This window comes from Scyliorhinus torazame, chromosome 2, assembly GCF_047496885.1.
Source record: "Scyliorhinus torazame isolate Kashiwa2021f chromosome 2, sScyTor2.1, whole genome shotgun sequence".
NCBI lineage: Eukaryota > Metazoa > Chordata > Chondrichthyes > Carcharhiniformes > Scyliorhinidae > Scyliorhinus > Scyliorhinus torazame.
In genome coordinates, this window is record NC_092708.1 from 199,972,222 (window position 1) to 199,986,399 (window position 14,178).

At 49.0% G+C, this 14,178-nt stretch overlaps 1 protein-coding gene across 1 annotated transcript in view; it reads left to right on the plus strand.

The window, feature by feature from the left end:
- The first annotated feature begins 353 nt into the window (after nucleotides 1-353).
- Nucleotides 354-14,178, plus strand: part of lrrc3 (leucine rich repeat containing 3) — a 54,956-nt gene continuing 41,131 nt past the window's right edge. The window contains exon 1 of the mRNA XM_072482571.1: nucleotides 354-606. The gene's annotated coding sequence lies outside the window, so the exon portion shown is untranslated. The remainder of the gene's footprint in view (nucleotides 607-14,178) is intronic.

The following is a 14,178-nucleotide window of genomic DNA, read 5'->3' on the forward strand; positions in this document are numbered from 1 at the left end:
CTATAGGATGAGACGTTAAACTGAGGTTTTGTCTGTCATTTTACATTAATTAACTCCGCTCGCGTAGCAATTCATCACAATGTCTTTGAGCGTCTCTCTTTATGATCTGCAAGAAACCTTCACCATAGACACTTGAATTAAACGAAGGCCTCCTCCACTGTCACCAGAGCAGAAGAGATTGGCAGTGGCCCCTCATCACAGCAAGAGCATCGACTTCAGTTGACACTGACGAGGCTGTTGCCATGGTGACTGGCTGCACACTCCGGTTGAACAGAACATAGGAGCTGTCGGAATAGCATAGTCAGCAGATCAGTCATTCCTCGATCAGTACTCATTTGAAAGGAAACCTTTGCTCGTGCTCAGTGGACCTTCGGACACAGAGCAGCCTGTTTGCTTCAAACTGTGCTACGCTCAGCTGAAGCTGTTATGTGACTTCAAATCGCTTTGTCGCCTGTATTTACAAAGATACCCAACGTACACTCAAATTTTCCTGATACTGCACTTACAATAAGTGGCATGTTTGACATATTTGAAGCGTCCTATAAACAAGAAGCAGATATGTGTGCCTGAGCTCCTGGACCAGCGAGGCCCAAGTGATGGTAAAAGGTCAGTAGACTGAATGGGTTTTCACCCTGTGGACCAGTGGAAAGAGTCCAGATAACAAAATCAATGCCGTCTCAATGAACACCTTATAATAGGTTTGGAATGGCTTTGAATAAACAGGAGTGGATATTATCCTTTCTTTTTAACTGAAGCGTTACCACTGGTACTAAACGTAGAACCTTTTGGAAAATCTCGGATAAAGATCCGGGTGTTCCCACCCTAAATAAAAAGAAAGGGGGGCACATTTAAATTGTGACACCATTGCCTTCATTTAATTTGTGACAACTTTGCCTTGCTTCATTTAAACCGTGACAATAGATTTACCACCAATTGTTGTTTGTGGAAGAGAGTTCCAACCTATCAAGCTTTCTACGTACAAGTACCTCCTAATTTAATTCCTGAAAAGTCTGCCCTAATTTTTTGGCAATGCCCTCTAGTCCTAGACTCCTGAGCAAGCAAAAAGTTGTTTTTCTCTATCGCTCCATCAGTGCCCCTTAATACCTTGAAAACATGGCAAAATCATTGCTTAATCTTCCAAATTCCCTAGTTTGCCTAATTTGTCTTCATAATTTAACCTTTGGAGTTCAGGTATCGTTCTGGTAAATCTGTGCTGCGCTCCATCCAAAGCCAATATATCATTCCAAACTGCTTATTCTACTGCAGGTGTAGCCTAACCAGGGTTATGTATAGCTGAACATGACTTCTACTTGCTTGTGTTCCAGTCCCCTAGATATGAAGACCAGCATTCCATTAACCTTTTGTGGGGGGATTATTTTCTGTACCTGTTTGTGCCAATTTTGTACAACCCGTTTATGACATTTTAATGAGGTGTACCTGGATGCCCGGTCACTTTAGATTGTCACTGTTTTTAACATTTACTATTCAGAAAGACTTTTTAGAAAGTCTTCACATCAATGAAGACTTGATTGAAATAAACCCATTCACTTAATCTGTCAATATTTCTTTAAATTTTACACTCTCATTTACACCGCTTGCAATGGCGCCTATATTTGTGTCACTGGCAAATCTGGATATATGACCCTAACACAGATCTTTGTGGAACACTGCCGGTCACATCCTGCCAATTTGATTACCTGCCGATTATCCCTACTCCCTGTCTCTTGCCGCTCAGCCAACTTCCTATCCAGGTCAATAATTTGCCTTTAATTCCATAAACTTCAACTATATTTAACAGTCTCTGATGGTGGGCGTTATTAAATGTCAGTATAAATAACATCCATAGACATTCTCCCATCCATTGCTTTAGTCATCTCAAAACATTCAATCAGATTTGACAGACATGACCCACCCTTTACAATCCCCTCTCTACTCAGCTGAAAAATTTCAAAGTATTCAGGTACCCTATCCTTAATTATAGACTCCAGCAATTTCCCAACAACAGATGCTGAGGCTAAACTATGATTTCCCTCTGTCACCTTCATTTTATAGTGAAATGGCATGCATAATTTGCCAAGCTAAAGGACCAGTTCCTGAATCGAGAGCTTTGAAAGATTATAGTTCAGGCATCTGCTGTGTTCTCACCTACTTGCTTTAAAACCTTGGGATGGAAAGCGTACGACTCTAATAATAAGTCACTCCATTGTGCCCTCATTTTCTTCATGACTGTTATTTTATTCATGCTAATCTTGGTGAGTCCCTGTGCATGATTCAATATTAGTTTCCTTGGGATATATTTTTTAAAATTTCATTCATGGGATGTGGGCACCGCTGTCTGGACCAGTATTTATTGCTCATCTCTAATTGCCCTTTGACTGAGTGACTTATATTTCAGAGGGCATTTGAGAGTCAACCACATTGCTGTGGATCTGGAATCACATATAGGCCATACCGGATAAGGACAGCAGATTTCCTTCCCAAAATGACATTACTGAACCAATCGACAATGGCTTCTTGAACTTTTAATTCCAGATTTTTATTGAATTCGAAGTTTACCATCTGCCATGTCTGGATACCAACCAGGCCTCCAGAGCATTTACCTGGTTCTCTGGATTACTAGTCCAGTGACAATACCACTATGCCACCTCTTCCCCTGGCATGCTGATCTCTTCTTCCACTTGTCGCAATCACTCAAGCTGCTAATAAGTAGGCTGTAAAAGCTGCCAATGAAGCCTTGAGGTGCTCCCTTCTCTCTTTACAGTTTAAAAAATCCAGCACAGAGATAGTGAATGTTCTTTGAAAGGAACCTCGGTTGCAAAAATCATTGACTTCTGGAAAAGATGGAATACATTTTTGAAAATAATTTGGCTCTGCAAATTACAGTTTTACATGGGCTTCAATTCCACTCTTGGATCTTCAAGATCCCTGAGGAAAATTTCTGCTGTAGCCATGGATACCAGAAAAGGGCTCATAAACCGTAAACTCTCATTGTTTTCACCATTCAACATTGAACTTTAATTTGTCTGAGAAAGTAATGACCGACAGTTGAACAAGGGGCTGGTTTAGCACAGTGGGCTAAGCAGCTGGCTTGTAATGCAGAACAATGCCAGCCGCGCAGCTTCAATTCCCGTACAGGCCTCCCCGAACAGGCGCCAGAATGTGGCGACTAGGGGCTTTTCACAGTAACTTCATTGAAGCCTACTTGTGACAATAAGCGATTGTTATTAATTGCAAATTTTACATTTTGTATTTGTAAATGTGGGTTGTGAAGGCCAAGGAGAGCGTTTACATTTTGATCTTTATCGGCACGGATTTTAAATCATTAAAAACTAACATTTCTTTGTTTTGAACACGAGAAAGCTTGCCAGCCTCATTTCTTTGCAATGAGAATGTAAATGGTTAAGCACAGACATTGAGTAAATTCCTTCATCCTTCTAAATTCAGAAAAAATACCCTGTTATAGTCAAACATGGAGCGGTATGCCAGGTAAGTCATTTGTCCCTCTCCATATGTGACTGTAACAGTAAGCTAATAGTGACATGAGTAATTTTTCAGCTTGTCCACATTTTCTGATTTTCATTGACAATGTGATCAGCTTTTAAGTGGTCCACTTTGCTTCTGTCCAACCTTCCCTTATAATATAGTTGTCAGAGTTCTTTTGCTTATTTAGATATCTCTTCGCAGGATTTTTAAAATTTCATTTAAATTGCAACATCGCAGTACCTCAGTTCCCATTTCCCCAGTCTACCCCCCATCATCTGCATATAATCTGGTGCATCGGCAATCCAGTGACAACCTTTGTAGCAATCTTAGAGTAGGATCTCACTGGAAATGCCTTGGTGTCACTGTCAGGAACGGGTGACCAATGCCGGACCTTTGAAAGAGCTATCCAATCACTCCCACTCTTTCCCCATAATCCTGCAAAATTTCTCTTTTTGAATCAACTCTTCTGAAAATAATTGAAATGATTGAATCTGCTTCCACTGTCTTTTCAGGCAGCACATTTCGGTTTAACACAACTTACTGTGTGTAAGCAAAATTCCTCTTGTTACCCACTGGTTATTTCGCTATTTATCTTCACCTAGTTATTTCCTGTCACTGATTTTCCTACTGGTGGAATAGGTTTCTTGTTATCGACTCTATCAAAACACTTTAATGTCAAATACCTCTATTAAATTTTAAATGTTTTATTATTGACTGGCAAGCCAAGAGAGTGTGCTTGTTAACGTCAAATTCAAAAATAAGTCTGACAATAAGCTGAGTGGGAATATGGAAAATAACTGTGCCTGTGGGATATGTGCTTGCTCATTAATGTGTCTCGTTCGATGAGTCTTTCAATAATTTTAGCATAGCAATGTTGGAGAGGAGCATGGCATGAGGTCATGCGATGTCATCATTATTGCTCCCGGATCATCTGTCAAAACCTAAAAATAAATCATCTTCCTCAAGCCTGGCATGGAAGCATGCAATATACTTTGGAGCAGCAGTCAACCCAGCACATAGGGCTTTTGAATGTTAACACCATGGAATGTAAGTGGTCAGTTGTTGGCACTCTCACCTCTGAGACAGAGGACAGTAGGTTCATAAGTCACTCCAAGCGCAAAATATTGGGGGCGATTCTCCAATATTGGGCCCAAGTGTTCGCGCCATCGTGAACGCCATCACGGCGCTGGAGCGGTTCACGCCATTCCAGCCTCCTTACGTGGCGCCAAATGGGCACCGTGCCAACCCGCGCATGCGCAGTTGGGCCGCGCCAACCTGCGCATGCGCAGGGGACTTCATTAGCGCGCTGGCCCCGACCAACATGGGGTCAGTGTTCAAGGGCCGGCCACGCCAGGAAGTAGGCCCGGGGAGGGAGAGGCCGGCCCGCCGATTGGTGGGCCCAGATTGTGGGCCAGACCGCATCGGAGGTGTAGGAGCCCCCCCTCCCCACAGGCCGCCCCCCCGACCGTTCCCGCAGAGTTCCCACCGGCAGCGACCAGGGGTGAACGGTGCCGGCGGGACTCTGTCGTATCCAGCGGCCTGCGGACGGCGCCGCGCCAAGTGGCGCCGATTCTCCACACCTCGGAGGATCGCACGCCGGCATCGGGGCGCGGTTGCGGCGATTCTCCGGCCCAGCGTGGGGCTCAGAGAATCGCCCGCATTGACTATCATTTTCAGTGCAGTACTGAGGGAGTGCAGCACTGCCGGAGGTGCCATCTTTTGGATGGCACATTCATCCCAAGGCCCCTGACTGCTCCCCCTGAGGCAGACTTTAGGATCCCACAGCACAGCTCATCAAAAAGGTTCTCCTGGGTGTCTCAGCCAATATTTATCCTTCCAGCAACATCATTAAAATTAATTTACTTGGTTATTTTCAAATTGCTGTTTGTGGAGTCCTGCTCTACACCAGTTGGTGCTTCCTTCACAACACATCAGGAGTACTTCAATTAAAAAAAATAAAAACATTTGGAGTATCCAATTCATTTTTTCTAATTAAGGGGCAATTCAGCATGGTCAATCCACCTACCCTGCATATCTTTGGGTTGTGGGGGCGAAACCCACGCAGACATGGAGAGAATGTACAAACTCCACAGGGACAGTGACCCAGAGCCGGGATCGAACCTGGGACCTCGGCGGTGTGAGGCAGCAATGCTAACCACTGCACCACCCTGCTGCCTATCAGGAGTACTTCAATGATTGTGATGTTTTTTAAAAAAATATATTTTATTCAAATTTTTTGGCCAAACAAAACAATACAAAGGTTTCCCTTTTTACAACAGTAAAACAGTATAAATAACAGTGGCCGTTTTTAACAAATAAATAAATAATATATAAACTAAATGGCAACTGCCATATCAAAAATAATAACTCACCAAAAATAAAATTAAACAATCCAATATACATAGCCTAATACAAATATCTATACAAAAACACCCCTGAGGACCCGCCCGGGCCCTCCACCGCCCCCCCCCCCCAACCCCCCTCCCCCCTGGGTTGCTGCTGCTACCTTCCCATTTCCTTTATTGTTCTGCGAGGTAGTCAATGAACGGTTGCCACCGCCTGGTGAACCCTTGAGCCGAACCCCTTAGTGCGAACTTTATCCGTTCTAGTTTTATAAACCCTGCCATGTCATTTATCCAGGTCTCCACGCCTGGGGGTTTGGCTTCCTTCCACATAAGCAATATCCTTCGCCGGGCTACTAGGGACGCAAAGGCCAAGACATCAGCCTCTTTCGCCTCCTGCACTCCCGGCTCTTCTGCAACCTCGAATATAGCCAACCCCCAGCCTGGCTCGACCCGGTCCCCCACCACCTTCGAAAACACCTTTGCCACCCCCACCCAGAACCCCTGTAGTGCCGGACATGACCAAAACATGTGGGTGTGGTTTGCTGGGCTTCTCGAGCATCTCCCACACCTATCCTCAACCCCGAAAAATTTACTGAGCCTTGCTCCGGTCATATGCGCCCTGTGTAAAACCTTGAATTGTATCAGGCTTAGCCTGGCACACGAGGACGACGAGTTTACCCTACGTAGGGCATCAGCCCACAGCCCCTCCTCAATCTCTTCCCCCAGCTCTTCTTCCCATTTCCCCTTCAGCTCATCCACCATGATCTCCCCCTCGTCCCTCATTTCCCTGTATATATCCGACACCCTACCATCCCCCACCCATGTCCCTGAGATCACTCTATCTTGAATCTCCTGCATCGGGAGCTGCGGGCATTCCCTCGGGAAACACTGTGCTACAGTTAAAGCCAGAAAAAAACAGTACATTTTCATTCAATTATATATATATATTACAATCTCTGACCTACCTGTTATATGGTGGTTTCCATACACTTCTAAATGCAGAATGGTCATGGGATGTTTTAACCCACTACATGCACTGACTTATCTCTTATCTCCCTTATCTCACAGGTTAACGCAGGTTAAAACTACCTCCAGGAACCAATGTTCGTCTAATTTATTTTGGCATATGCAGGCGATTTATTAAAGTACTCAGTACCTTTAAGCCGTTTTTGTATCGCTGCACACATGCGGTAATCTAAAGGCAGACTCATGCGTGGAGATTTTCAGTTTGCAGCACAGCTTATGAGGAACCATTGCCTGCGACTAGAATGCCCTAATGATGGCAGCGTTACCACAAAACCCTGGCTGATGCATAGAAGGGGGAAACCTCGAGAGTGCGACATATTAGAAAAGACAAAGTAATAACTAATGCCAGGTGTTTATGCACAGATGTTTCAGTTGGTATTCTGTAATATATGGCTGATCCTAAAGTTTAGGAAAAGTGGATGTGAGGTACTAGACCAACCATCAGATCCTTTAGAATCTATTGGTGTTTGCAGCCATTAGATGATGATTGCTCTTCTGGCAGGCTATTGGCCTGTGGAGACATCAGGTGGTGTTTGATGCCTAGCAGTTTCTTCAGGGAAAATCTTTAGGGATGTCTTCAAAACATTCCTGAAGAGGGCAAACACTCCCTGCTGGCTCATGGGAGATCATTGGCAGGATTCTCCGCCGGCGGGATGCTCTGTTTTGCCGGCAGCCTGGGGGTTTCCTGAAGGCGTGGGGCTGCCCCTTTGGGGAAACCCCATTGACCGGCCGGCGTAACGGAGAATCCCGCCGGCGGGTTGAGGCAGAAATGTGTCACGGTGGGGCGGAGAATCCAGCCCAAAGTCTTGGGACTGACCGACAGGGAGAAAACTCCATGGGGGAAGGTACCAAACACTTCTTTGTCAGGAATGTTCAGAGACAAAGTCAGGGTATTGGGAGAGTGCACAAACCTGCAAACAACCCATCTACCCAACCCGTCAAACTCCACCTGCCCCGCGTGTGGCAGAGTCTGCAGATCACACATTGGACTTATCAGCCATCTCAGAACCCATCGAACCAGAGTGAAGCAAGTCAGCTTCGACCCAGAGGGACTGCCTGACAAGTAGAGTCCATTTAGGGGCATAACACCTTAAAGACATTTGTATCTGTTTGCACAGTAGAAGCACAAATGGATCAGGCCACTGGGTTATAACACACATTCGCAAATGTCCAAATTCTGAATCCCAAAAGCTGTAGAAAAGCAACCTGAGGTTTTTTTACAAGAAGATGTCAGTCGGTTCACCATGGCATTCAATAATTCACTCACTCAGAAGAAAAATAGTGGTCTAAGGAATGTAGTGACTAAGACATTACCTGGTGGGAGGGGGCACAGTGGGTAGCACTGCTGCATCGCAGCGGCAGAGATCTGGATTTAATTCCGGCCTTGGGTGACTGTGTGGAGTTTGCACCTTCTCCCGTGTCTGCATGGATTTCCTGTGGGTGCGCCGGTTTCCTCCCACTGTCCAAAAATGTGCAGGTTAGGTGGATTGACGATGCTAAAATTGCCCCTTCGTGTCCAGGGTTGTGCGGGTTAGGTGGGGTTATGGGGATAGGGCAGGTGAGTGCCCTAGGCAGGGTGTTCTTTCAGGGGATCGGTGCAGATCTGATGGGCCAAATGGCCTCCTTCAGCACTATAGGAATTCTGTGACTTCTATGACTTCTAATCACGTGTGGGGTGTGGGTCCAAATAAAGCTCAGTTTGCTGCGACATTATTGGACTGTGCACCCTTTCCCTGCTGTCTGGATTTCAACATGTTAATCTCACTCAGGGAGTGTGCATTCCTGCGCACTTTGGCTCAAGTCAGATGCAAGATGGATGAAGATGCTTTGTGAGGTAGTCCCGAGCCTTCACAGTTTATATAAAAGTTGTTTTGTGGCATGTGTGGGTCACTAGCTAGCTGGGGAAGAATTTGTTGCCCATCCCTAATTGCCCTTAGGAAAGTGGTGGTGAGCCGCCACCTTGAATCGCTGCAGTCGATGTGGCTGTTAGGATGGGAGGTCCTGGATTTTCCAAGATGGCGCTGGAGCATGGCGGACTCTCTGCGAGCTCTCTCCCTCAGACCCTTTTCTTTTGTCTCTTATCACCTTTCCGAAGATTAAAACTCTTTTCTACTTCATATATAATTACTGATAATGTTCTTCTATGTTTCCTTACAGGTTTGTGGACGCCCTATGCTGTTCTTGCTCATGTAGTTGCTTTGTTTGGTCCCTTGTTGCGCACCGTAACCAAGCACTGTGGACGAAATTCTCTGGTATCGGCGCGATGTCCGCCGACTGGCGCCCAAAACGGCGCAAATCAGTCGGGCATCGCGTCGCCCCAAAGGTGCGGAATGCTCCGCATCTTGGGGGGCCGAGCCCCAACCTTCAGGGGCTAGGCCCACGCCGGACTAATTTCCGCCCCGCCAGCTGGCGGAAAAGGCCTTTGGTGCCCCGCCAGCTGGCGCAGAAATGACATCTCCGGGCGGCGCAATCGCGGGAGTGTTAGCGGCCGCTCACGGCATCCCCGCGCATGCGCAGTGGAGGGAGTCTCTTCCGCCACCGCCATGGTGGAGACCGTGGCGAAGGCGGAAGGAAAAGAGTGCCCCCACGGCACAGGCCCGCCCGCGGATCGGTGGGCCCCGATCGCGGGCCAGGCCACTGTGGGGGCACCCCCTGGGCCCAGGACCCCGGAGCCCGCCCGCGCCGCATTGTCCCGCCGGTAAGGTAGGTGGTGTAATCTACGCCGGCGGGACAGGCATTTTAGCAGCGGGACTTTGGCCCATCCGGGCCGGAGAATCGCGGGAGGGGGCCCGCCAACCGGCGCGGCGCGATTCCCGCCCCTGCTGAATATCCGGTGCTGGAGAATTCGGCAACCGGCGGGGGCGGGATTCACGCCAGCCCTCGGCGATTCTCCGACCCAGCGGGGGGTCGGAGAATCTCGCCCTGTTTATAAATGTACCATTTGCCAATGTACTCTGTCGATTATTCTTTTTTGTCCACTATGTACGAATTGTGTACGTTACCTTGGGCCGCAGAAAAATACTTCTCACTGTACTTCGATGCACGTGACAATAAATCAAATCAAATCAAATTTCAACCCAGTGAGTTCAGCCATTGTGGGTCAGGACAATTTTTCTTCTTTTTTTTAAATAAACGTTTTATTGAGGTATTTCTTTGGCAATTTAACAGCAACAAAATCAACAATATACATAACAAGAAAAATATATACATAGTGCAAATTCCACCACCCTCTCCCGTAGGTCTTGCCATTACTTACCCCCCCTAACCTACGCTAACCTAACCCCCCCTCCCCCCCCCTTTCTGCTGACAATTAGTTCTCTGCGAGGAAGTCGACGAATGGTTGCCACCTCCGGGTGAACCCCAACTGAGACCCTCTCATGGCAAATTTAATTTACTTTAGGCAGAGGAAGCCTGCCATGTCTGAAAGCCAGGTCTCTGATTTCGGGGGCTTTGAGTCCCTCCATGCCAGCAATATATGCCGCCAGTCTGCCAGGGAAACAAAGGCCAGTACATCCGTCTCTCTCGCCTCTTGGATTCCCGGGTCCTGCGATACCCCAAAAATCGCCACCTCCAGACTCATTGCCACCCTCATATTTAATACCGTGGACATGGTATCGGCAAACCCCTGCCAAAACCTCCTCAGTTTTGGACATGCCCAGAACGTGTGGACATGGTTCGTTGGCCCCCCAGCACACTTCACACAGCTATCCTCCACCCCAAAGAACCTGCTCATGTGTCATACCACTGTCATGTGAGCCCGGTGAACAACCTTAACTTGGATCAGGCTCAGCCTGGCACATGTTGCGGTAGCATTGACCCTCCCTAACGCGTCCGCCCAGAGGCCCTCCTCCATCTCTCCCCCCAGCTCCTCCTCCCACTTTCGCTTCGGCTCCTCGGTTTGCGTCTCCTCCGAACCCATAAGCTCTTTATATATGTCCGAGATACTCCCCTCCCCTATCCATCCTCTAGAGACCACCCTCTCCTGAATCCCCCTTAACTGCAGGAGTGGGAAGGTTGGTACCTGCTTCCGCAGAAAGTCCCATACCTGTAAATATCGGAATTAATTTCCCCCAGCCAATGCAAACTTCTCTCCAGCGCCCACATACTCGGGAAGTTACCTTCCAAGAACAAGTCCCCCATCCTCTCAATCCCCGTTCTCCGCCAAATTCAGGACCCCGCGTCCAAGCTCCCTGGGGCAAACCGATGGTTGTCACAGATTGGGGACCACAGTGATGCCCACTCTGCTCCCACATGCCTCCCCCACTGCCCCCAAACTCTCAGGGCCGCCACCACCACTGGACTGGTGGAGTACCGTGCCGGCGGGAATGGCAGGGGCGCTGTCAACAGTGCCCCTAAACTTGTGTCCTTACACGAAGCCGCCTCCATGCGCACCCACGCCGGCTCACCCCCCACCAGCCACCTCCTAACCATGGCTATGTTAGCCGCCTAGTAGTAATTACTGAAATTCGGCAGCGCCAGCCCACCATCTCCCTGATTCCGCTCGAGCATTGCCCTCTTCACCCGCGGGGGCTTGCCCCCCCCCCACACAAAGCCCATGATAATCTTATTGATCCGCTTAAAAAAGGACCGCGGGATGAAGATGGGGAGGCACTGGAAAATGAAAAGGAACCTCGGGAGGACCGTCATTTTTACCGACTGCACCCTACCCGCCAGAGACAACGGGAGCGTGTCCCATCTCCGGAAATCCTCCTTCATCTGGTCCACCAACCGGGCCAGGTTCAATTTATGTAGCGTGTTCCAATCCCTCGCCACCTGAATACCCAAGTACCTAAAACTGTCCCCTACCACTCTGAACGGTAGTTCCCCCAGTCGCCTCTCCTGACCTCTCGCCTGAATCACAAACAACTCGCTCTTCCCCATATTAAGCTTGTACCCCGAAAACCGGCCGAATTCCCCTAAGGTTCCCATAAGTTCCCCCATCCCCTGCATTGGGTCTGAGATATACAACAGTAAGTCATCCGCATACAGCGAGACTCTGTGCTCCACCCCTCTCCCCCCGGACCAACCCCTTCATGCCCCTTGAGGCCCTCAGAGCAATTGCCAGCAGCTCTATCGCCAACGCAAACAGCAGTGGGGAGAGGGGACATCCCTGTCTCGTCCCACGGTGTAGTCTGAAATATTCTGAAGTCATCCTATTTGTCTGTACACTAGCTACCGGAGCCCGGTACAGCAACCTAACCCAGTCAACAAAGCCCCTTCCAAACCCAAACCGCTCCAGCACCTCCCATAAGTAATTCCACTCGACCCGGTCTAAGGCTTTTTCCGTGTCCATCGCAACCACCACTTCGACTTCCCTACCTTCCGGGGACATCATGATCATGCTTAGCAACCTTCTTACATTGTCCCTCAGCTGCCTACCCTTAACAAACCCTGTCTGGTCCTCCCCTATAACATCCAGTACACAGTCCTCAATCCTAGAGGCCAGAATTTTGGCCAGAAGTTTGGCATCCACGTTCAACAAGGATATCGGCCTATAAGAACCACACAGCTCCGAGTCCCTGTCCCTTTTCAAAATGAGTGAGATCATGGCCTGTGACATTGTCTGGGGTAAAAAAAAACTTTCCTTGGCCTTGTTAAAGACCTTCAGCAGTACCGGAGAACGTTTTATAGAACTCGACTGGGTACCCGTCCGGTCCTCGGGCCTTACCCGACTGCATGGCCTTCAAACCCTCCACTATCTCCTCCAGCCCGATCGGGGCCCCCAGCCCTTCTACCAGCTCCCCATCCACCTTCGGGAAAGTCAACCCATTCAGAAAGTGCCGCATCCTCTCTGGCTCCACAGGGGATTCCGACCTGTACAACCTACTATAAAAGTCCCGAAAGGTCTTGCTCACCCCCGCCGAGTCCCCAACTAAGTTCCCATCCCCGTCAACAACTTTCCCTATTTCCCTAGCTGCCTCCCTCTTTCTGAGCTGCTGTGCAAGGATCCTACTGGCCTTCTCCCCGTGCTCGTAAATCGCCCCCTTCGCCTTTCTGAGCTGCTCCACTGCCCTTCCTGTAGTTAACAAACCAAATTCCACCTGCAGCCTCCGGCATTCCTGTGGTAGTCACCACTAGTTGTATTACATGTATTACAGCACTGCCTGTATAGTAGAGGCACATGGGTAAATCCCTGCCTGCTGGCTCCGCCCAGTAGGCGGTGTATAAATGTGTGTGCTCGCTGGTGTTGCAGCCATTCTGGTTCCAGCTACAGGAGGCACAACATCTTTGCTCAATAAAGCCTCGATTATTCCACTACTCTCGCCTTTGTGGTAACTGATAGTGCATCAATAAATGGAGTCCAAGGGCCCGACCCCGACCGCATGCGCCCCCTCATGGAACTCCCACTCCCCCACTGCCCCAAGGCCCTGAAACAATGCCTGGGGTTTTTCTCCTACTATGCCCAGTGGGTCCCTAATTATGTGGACAAAGCCCGCCCACTCATTCAGTCCACAGTTTTTCCCCTGACAGCTGAGGCCCACCAGGCTTTCAACCGTATCAAGGCAGACATCGGCAAGGCCACGATGCACGCGGTCGACGAGTCCCTCCCCTTCCAGGTGGAGAGCGATGCATCGGACGTAGCACTGGCCGCAACCCTCAACCAGGCGGGCAGGCCCGTGGCCTTCTTTTCCCGCACCCTCCATGCCTCCGAAATCCGGCACTCCTCTGTCGAAAAGGAGGCCCAAGCCATTGTAGAAGCTGTGCGACATTGGAGGCATTACCTGGCCAGCAGGAGATTCACTCTCCTCACTGGCCAACGATCGGTTGCCTTTATGTTTAATAATACACAGCGGGGCAAGATCAAAAATGACAAGATCTTGAGGTGGAGGATCGAGCTCACAACCTATAACTATGAGATCTTGTACCGCCCGGGAAAGCTCAATGATGCCCTATCCTGCGGTACATGTGCCAACGCACAAGGGGAATGACTCCGGGCTCTCCACTATGACCTCTGCCACCCGATTCTTCCATTTCATCAAGGCCCGCAACCTGCCCTACTCCATTGAGGAGGTCAGGACCGTCACCACAGACTGCCAGGTCTGCGCAGAGTGCAAGCCGCACTTCTACCGGCCAGATCGAGCGCACCTGGTGAAGTCCTCCCGCCCCTTTGAGTCCCTCAGCATGGACTTCAAAGTGCCCCTCCCCTCCACCAACCGCAACACGTACTTTCTGAACATGATTGATGAGTACTCCCAGCTCCCTTTCGCCATCCCATGCCCCGATATGACTTCTGCCACGGTAATTAAAACCCTCCACAGCATCTTCACTCTGTTCAGTTTCCCCACCTACATCCACAGCGATCGGGGGTCCTCTTTTATGAGCG